This window comes from Dreissena polymorpha, chromosome 6 (assembly GCF_020536995.1).
Source record: "Dreissena polymorpha isolate Duluth1 chromosome 6, UMN_Dpol_1.0, whole genome shotgun sequence".
Taxonomy (NCBI): Eukaryota; Metazoa; Mollusca; class Bivalvia; order Myida; family Dreissenidae; genus Dreissena; species Dreissena polymorpha.
The window spans coordinates 47,337,297-47,345,405 of record NC_068360.1 but is presented as its reverse complement, the minus strand read 5'-3'; the positions used below and the strand labels follow the sequence as shown (position 1 = coordinate 47,345,405).

The following is an 8,109-nucleotide window of genomic DNA, read 5'->3' as shown; positions in this document are numbered from 1 at the left end:
GCTGCAATATAGCAACACTGATAATAGCTATTAAAGCTGTGCCTGTTGCATTATTCAATTGATGCCCAACATTTATTACGTTTCTTTAAGGTATTTCATTGATTCAAACACCTCATTAATGTGGGTTTATTTTAAATATTGATTGATATTCTTCTGTCACTGTCACACTTGACTGTCAGTTTCTGGAAACATTTGTTTTAACAGCAATTTCATACCAGTTAAGAGTATATTCTATTCTGTCATATTTTTTATTGACTGAAGAAAATACCAGGAACAAGAATAAACAATGTAAACACAACATAGAAAAATATCAGTTTTTGTCTTTATTGTTAAAACAGACAAATATCAGTTTTATGTCATACACATTTCCCTTTAAACAACCGAACAGCATAAATTAAATTGTTTTTTTTATTGTTGAACGTTCTATGTTAATTTACTAGGTTTTCCAAATGTTATTGGTGTCGTAGACTGCACCCATGTAACAATTCCGGCACAAAGAGAATTTGAGGCTGACTACGTAAATCGCAAAGGCTACCATTCACTCAATGTACAGGTAAATTATGTGAAATGTGTTTATTATTTTCAAACATCAAACATTCACTTTTTATTGCATTCTTTTAGAGTGTATGCTTTCGAACATAATGGAAAACTAATAATTTGGCTATGCAAAATAACTATGTGCAAAATATGCTTAATAAACACATTCTTTTTTCCATTTAATTTACATTATGAGGGTACTTCTGCAGTGCGATGTTACTATGGATTTTGTAAATTTTGTAGATGGCCCAGTTTGAATCGCATAAGAAAATGTGTGAATAACAACATTTTGAACACAGACGCGAACTTCTGTATGATTCTACAATTGCTGCTTTCAGATGGTGTGCGATTCTGGCTATCGTTTTCTGAACGTGGTGGCAAAGTTGCCAGGAAGTGTGCATGATGCCAGGATATTTAGAAATTCCTTACTTTGTCAGCATTTAGAAAACGGTTAAGTATTGTTTATATTGCATATATTGTTGTAATCCAATACAGTTATTACCATATAAAGTTTTAGTTAATCCATATTGAAAAATTATATATTTTTGAATAATTTAATTGACCTTTCTTAATAACCACACTGTCCATTCATTCAGCCGTTCTTTAATGCACCTTTATATTTTTGCATATTTTAAGGGTCATGTACTAAGAAGCTGCCTTATTTTATTACCAAATAGAGAAAAAAGGTTCTTGAGAATGTTGCTTATATACACTTAATACCGAATACTTAATTAATTATGCTTAATTGTGTATCGCATGCAATTTGTTTGATGTAATTTAACATTGATGTATTTCCATATCTCCTGCAGGAACTCTTGATGGATGTATCTTGGGTGACAGTGGGTACCCCAGTAGACGTAATGTGATGACCCCTTACTTACAAACAAGGAACAGGGCACAGGAAAGGTAAACCCTAAAATCAATCACTTGTTCGAGAGAAATTACACATTTCTTGAATTTTCTTTTGTGAGTGTGCATATCGAGATACTCATGTGCATGTAACTCATAAATATTTTACTACTTCTACGATTTTCCAGCGTCCGCGAATGTTGTCTTTGGGACAAAGTTATGTCATTACTAAAATAAATATTTGGCAGAATAATATTAACAAAAAAGATTGTGTATTTAGAAATCAAGTTAAGAAATCATGACTTGTTTACCAACATGGCCCCTACCTATAAACAAGAGCAGACAACTGTATCAAGATCATCTTATCAATGACCCCATCCCACATTATACCCCCCTCTAAACCCCACCCCAAAAAATAATTTTGTTTCCTTTTTTTATTTTTTAAAGATCATCTAATAAATGACCACACCCCACATTATACCCCCTCTTAACCCCCCCCACAAAAAATTATATATTTTTCCTTTTATTTTTGAAAGATCGTCTAATAAATTATTGAATATGAACAATTTCCCCATGATGGCTTACATTATACTGTCAAGCACTCGAATAGTCGAGAACGCTATCCTCCGACAGCTGTTGTTCGTATACAAAATGTTCGTACCCTATATTTTTTTGTTTTTCTTAACAACATTTAAAAATATGTGTACGAAAAAAATGTGGGTACGAAAATTTTGTGTACGAAAAAAATGTCGGTAGGAAAAAAAAATGGAATACGAAAATTTTGCGTAGGAAAATATTATGCAGAAATAAAATTTGTGTACGAAGAAAAATTTGGTTATGAAAAAAAGGAAAAAAAAGTGTGTAGGAAAAAACATTGGGTAGGAAAAGGAAAAAAACATGGGTAGGAACAATTTTTGGTACGAAAAAACATTTGTTTACGAAATTTTTTTAGTAGGAAAGATGGGGTACCTGTAAGTATACCGGGGTACCCCCCAAAAGTATCATTTGAAAATCTGTGTACGGTGCAGTAAACTTCAGAGTACCCAGGGTACGGGAAGTAGTACCGGTGGGAAACTTGACCCATTTAGCTTAAGTACCAGTTCATAGATTGTTAGAGATTGTCCCGAACCTCTCGATAAATTTGAAAGAGGACCGGATCCATGCTGCCTATACCTTTATCAATGGTAATCAGCGAGGTATGCCGATTGAGAAAATTTAGCTAACTCAATCGGACTGGCTCGGATTTTTTCAAAGGTCGCCATTGTGAAGAATTTTTTCATGGTATGGTAACTTAGACGAGCTGTTTCGCTGAAGCAGCATCGTCAAAAATCATATCATGCAATCATTATAATAACATTGAATGTTATTTCAGATACAACAGATCACTACTGAGGAACAGGGTTATTGTGGAGCAGGCATTTGGCGTTTTGAAACGTCGCTTTGCTTGCTTGGTGTATGGCCTGCGATTCCACCCTGGAAGATGCTGTAGCATAATCATTGCTACTGTATTCTTACACAATTATGGACTTGACTCCGTGGTGACAGCTGCAGGTGGGGAGCATTTCTGCACACTGCAGGTGGCTGTTGAAGAGGATGGTTGACCCTCTTTTGGCGGCCTGTTCTCCTTCTCGAATGTGCCTACATAATCACACAGATTAAAACAAGCAACTGTTATAAGTTATTATTACTAAAATTATTCACAATCAAGCCAGTTTTCTTAGCTTGTAGATTAATGGAATACAAATCCAGTGATCGCTGGTTCTATCCTCGGTTATTACCAGGCCCGATTTATGTCAAGCCATACATTCTTGCTCGCTCTGGCATCATAACCCAGTAGACAATTTATTGACTGAACTACAGTTGCTGATTGCACAGGGACATTTGATGTAAATGATGCCCGATTGTACAATAATTTACATTTATAAACATTTAACATTGAAATATCACACAAACGCTATGCAAATTACTTACTTTCCACCCCCGGTATTCCGTCCAGTTGGTGGGAATTTCGATCGCGAAGAATACCGGCAACGATCTCTTCTTCAATGGAAAAGTCCACTCTTCCATGGCCAGTTGATCTGGAATCGTCGACTTTACTTCGCACTGAAATGAGATCTCATATTGATGCGCAATCAAATAGATATTTAATTGTAGTTTAATTGCGTTTCATTCATTTAAATTGACGTTATGAGCTTTTTAGCATAATCGGGCATTCCATGCTTTGGGAGAAACTCCACCGGTCCGGTTTGGTGACCGCCAGTCAAACTCTGTACCGAAAGTCCGAATTAATGAGGCGATTCCGACATGAGGCTGCATTATGTGTGGAATCAGTGCGTGTCCCAGCACTCTTAACTAGATCTACTTAGCCTAGACTAAGGAATACTGTGATCAATCTACTTTTTTTACTTATTTTTTTTAACTATGATGTGATCTAATGCGGTATGTGTGTGTGTGGGAGGGGGGTGCATATAACCCAGAGAAAACACCAACTGCCACCAACAAAAATCACATTTTCAGGGAGCGGGAATCGAGCCATTTATTTTGAAAATTGGAAAGGGGCTTTGGCAAATGAAAATAATAATATAATGCAAGCGTATATATCCACGGTTTAAACTGGGTATATTTAACATGAATGTTTGAGGCATTTTGACATACAAACAATTTTTTTTCATGAATTTGTTTTTGTTTGTTTGGCCCTTTTCTTGGTGTTTACCGAATTTCACTTGTTGTCTTTTACTACATGTAGTTCTCCAACGAATATGTATTCGCTTAGTGCATTTATTAAGTATTTGAAATTAAAATTGGAATTGTTTTTTCGTTGCCGTAGTCCCTCTAACAACCGCTATAATAACGCTATGAAGTTCATAAAATGATACTTGCTTTGCATTGTCGCCATAAAACTTCTTTCCAATAATACGAAATTGCAATACGGCTTAGTTATGAATTTACTGAATACACCCATTAATATTACATGGAATGCTCCGTATACAGAATTTGGGACAGTTCATTTTACAAATGTTAATTCGTTCATAACTTAAAATTAGCGCGTATGTTATTCAATAGTATTAACATTTGATAACTATAAATGCATTACAAAATGAATTGTGTTGACAATACGATTAACAAAACTGATATGTTAAAAAAAACTCATTACACATTCTCATGACATGCTGTGTAAACCGAAATAGTGACATCAACCAATGAAATTGGACCGTGTTCAAAAGCGCGTCATCACCCGCGAACGGCCATTTCAGTTTAACCGTTCATAAGTGTGAGACGTTCATTTAAAATTGGAAACTATGAAAAATTCAAGGCATGGATGTTTTAGATGGATTACTGTGCTATAGTAGATTTATATGCTCGAAATAATAGTGGTGATTTTGACAAATGAGCTAACATTGGTGAAGATTTCAATATGCACCGGGACATATAGATTAACATGTCTCCATTTGCAATTGGTAACTGGATGAAATTTTCTATTATAATTCAGAAATGGTGAACTCAAAACAGAATGATGACATTCAACCCTAGTTATGCCTAGTGGACTCTCTCCTCCTTCTAAATTGGATCAATTTATTTCCAAAATTAGGGATGTCTAGTATATATATTTCTTTATTTAGAATATATTCTTACATAAATTATTTTAAGCAAACAGCGCAGACCCAGATGAGACGCCGCATCATGCGGCGTCTCATCTGGGTCTACGCTGTTTTCCAAGGCCTTTTTTCTAGACGCTAGGCATAAATGTGTTAACATGACAAAACTGGAACTTTTACTTAGTTTAAACCTATTCATTTTAGCTCGATTGCATCGAAAGCCTTAGGCTTATATAAACGCTATCGAGTCCGTTTCCTGGGCCTAGAACCAGTACTTGGTGTCTTTGGGGGAGATCTAAAGAACGCTTCCACGGTGGGGATCGAACCCGTGACCTCCCAGTCGCTAGGCGGACACCACGGCGACCTTTTACTTGAAATATAGAAACAGTAATGTTAGTGGGATGTCGTAAATGGATGAACATGTTGAATTTACCACATGGATCGTTTTACACACTTAACATGTAGACTATTCAATTTCTTTAGTGGGACAATTTGAAATTCGTTTCAATTATGTAAGTGCCTAAAGCAGCTTTGTACTCGTTCATGTATATGTTTCATCGAATGAAATGCGTACGTTGTCGTTTGTATAAAGCTTTGGGGAATTACATATTTGACTTCATTATGGATACAGTAGTTTCTGAAGGAATGGACATAAACATGATGAAAGGTAAGTCCTTTCTAGTCTTTTATGTTGAATATTTGTTAACCGAGAACGGTGTGTTATGCGATAATTATAACATGTTTCGCATGCAATTGATCTTGTACACCAGTAACTATGAAAAGATCTGCACAATGCATTTTATTTCACTTTTTAATAACCTCGTTTGAAATGGATTTCACTTAGACGAAATGCTAGCTAAAGATACTTCAGGGTACAGTTTATATAGTATTGACAGAACTGTACGCTGAAGCTAACCCCGTATCGAAAGTCAACCAGCGTCGTAACATATTTAATTTATGTCACGCTATAATTCAGTCAATTTGCAGTTCATAGAGAAAATACCATAGCTAACTGGCTCAGAGAGACATCGCTTAAGGCTATCATTTAATGTTTTTCTTGTCATATAACGTGACATATACCTGAAACACTCGGATACACTCGGATCGACCTTGACCGTTTCTATTAATATTTTCGTAAACATTACGATCGCTTTTTACAGTACACTATATTATTTTAATTATTCTGGCGTAAATTGCATACCGATGACGTTGAAACTTTCAAATATGATAGTAATTAAATTGTTCGTTCGTTACATATTGTTAGATAGCAGGTGTTCATTCAAAAATAAGAAGAAATAAGTAGATCAACCCGGTGTTGGTAAGTACTTAAAGTTCCTGACTGAAAGTACATGCAATATACATGTTACGGATAATCGATTGATATTTCCGGTGGCGTATTTTAAGCATGGCTACTCGAGATTTAATAGCGCGAGAATTCGAGTGTATGAATGGGCGAATTCAAGTTCACTTTCAATGATTTGAAAGATAAACAGATTAGTGTTATAGCCAGCATTGTCAACAAAGTTGACTGTATGGCTATTTTTCCAACAGGGGTTGGTAAAAGTGCATGTTACATTCTGCCACCCTTTATGATGAAAAACATGCATAAGAGACATTTCTATGGCATTGTTGTTTCCCCACTAAGGTCTCTAATGAATGACCAGGTTCGCCAGTTGGCTATCATGGGCATAAGTGCTGTTATCTATGGTCCTAATATCAGTGCAGAAGAAAAGAAAGGTGGGTGAAATATATATGTAAATATGTACTGTTTTTGCCCCACCAATATTTATTTACAAATATATATATATATATATATATATATATATATATATATATATATATATATATATATATATATATATGAAAGTTAGGTAAAGAATAAAGTAGCATATCATAAGAGTAACAAATAATAGTGTTTGGATTAAAAAATCATTCAGCTTTGCAATCTCATTTAACAGATCTCTAATTTTGTTCTAATATATTTACAATTAATTCATATATTTCACTTGAAATGGATAAAATGCTTGTTAACAGGGTTGGAAGATGGAATGTACACCATCATTTTCTTCTCCCCTGAGATTCTGGATAACATCGATAGGTGGAGGTTTTTTCTGGAAAGTTATGTGTACACAGATAAAATGTCACTTTTGGCAATAGATGAAGCTCATCTACTACGTTCTTGGTAATTAAATTAGTTATAGTTACTTAAAATACAATTACTGCCACATGAATCATAATTTAAGTCAGTAACCCGTTTTGAAAAAAATATTTTAATATGCGCCAAACACTGGAAAATGACAAGGTTCTAATGGATAAGATGAACACTAAGTTATTGGGAGGTACAATCCCCACTATGGAGCATGAGATAGGCTTCATTAATAAATAACCACAAGTTCTCAAATGTGATTGCAATTAAATGCACTAACAAGTTTATAGTGCCTACTCGTTTGCTAGAATATGTATTTTTAATAATGGATGTTGTTTTTTTTAAATTATAATTAGCATTTAACTTATTTAGGGGTGATGAGTTCAGACCAGCATTCAACAGGATAGTTGGGCTGAGAAGTTTTGTCACCAATGGGCCAGTGCTACTTCTATCTGCCACATGCACCAAGACAGTGCGGCTAGCTTTGATCCAGAAGCTGCAACTCCAACCATACATTCAAGTTGAATGGGAGGTTCCAGACAGGTATTTAATTATGAATTTGCAATGACTCCAATTGATTTATATGATACTTGCAATCGATTCATAATTTCAAAACACCTAAGAAATTTACAGTGTATAACTTTATTGCATATTTGAGACAAATACTCCACATTTTGGTTCATAGAAGACAATATATATACATGCACTAGATAGATATAAAGTTCAAAGTATTTTTTTCCAGACCTAACATACATTTGGAGATCAAGTGTGAATCTGGGATGGATTTCACAGCCATGACCTGGTATTTAGACCAGCTTATTAAAAGGGGCAAGATGGCTGATAAAGCTGTTATCTATGTAACGTATGTACAATAAGTTAGAAAATAATGAGATAAAACAATAACAATTAATACTTCCTATTGTTCCCCAGTATTGTGAGTAGCATGTGATACACAAATATTTCCTTCCGTGCCATAGCAAA

The 8,109-nt window shown here is 34.8% G+C and overlaps 1 long non-coding RNA gene across 1 annotated transcript; it reads left to right on the top strand.

Moving 5' to 3' along the window:
- The first annotated feature begins 506 nt into the window (after nt 1-506).
- LOC127833408 (uncharacterized) lies at nt 507-1,446 on the top strand. The gene is made up of 3 exons (XR_008027401.1): nt 507-553; nt 876-987; nt 1,347-1,446. It is a non-coding gene; the product is annotated as an uncharacterized LOC127833408 (long non-coding RNA).
- The last annotated feature ends 6,663 nt before the right edge of the window (nt 1,447-8,109 follow it).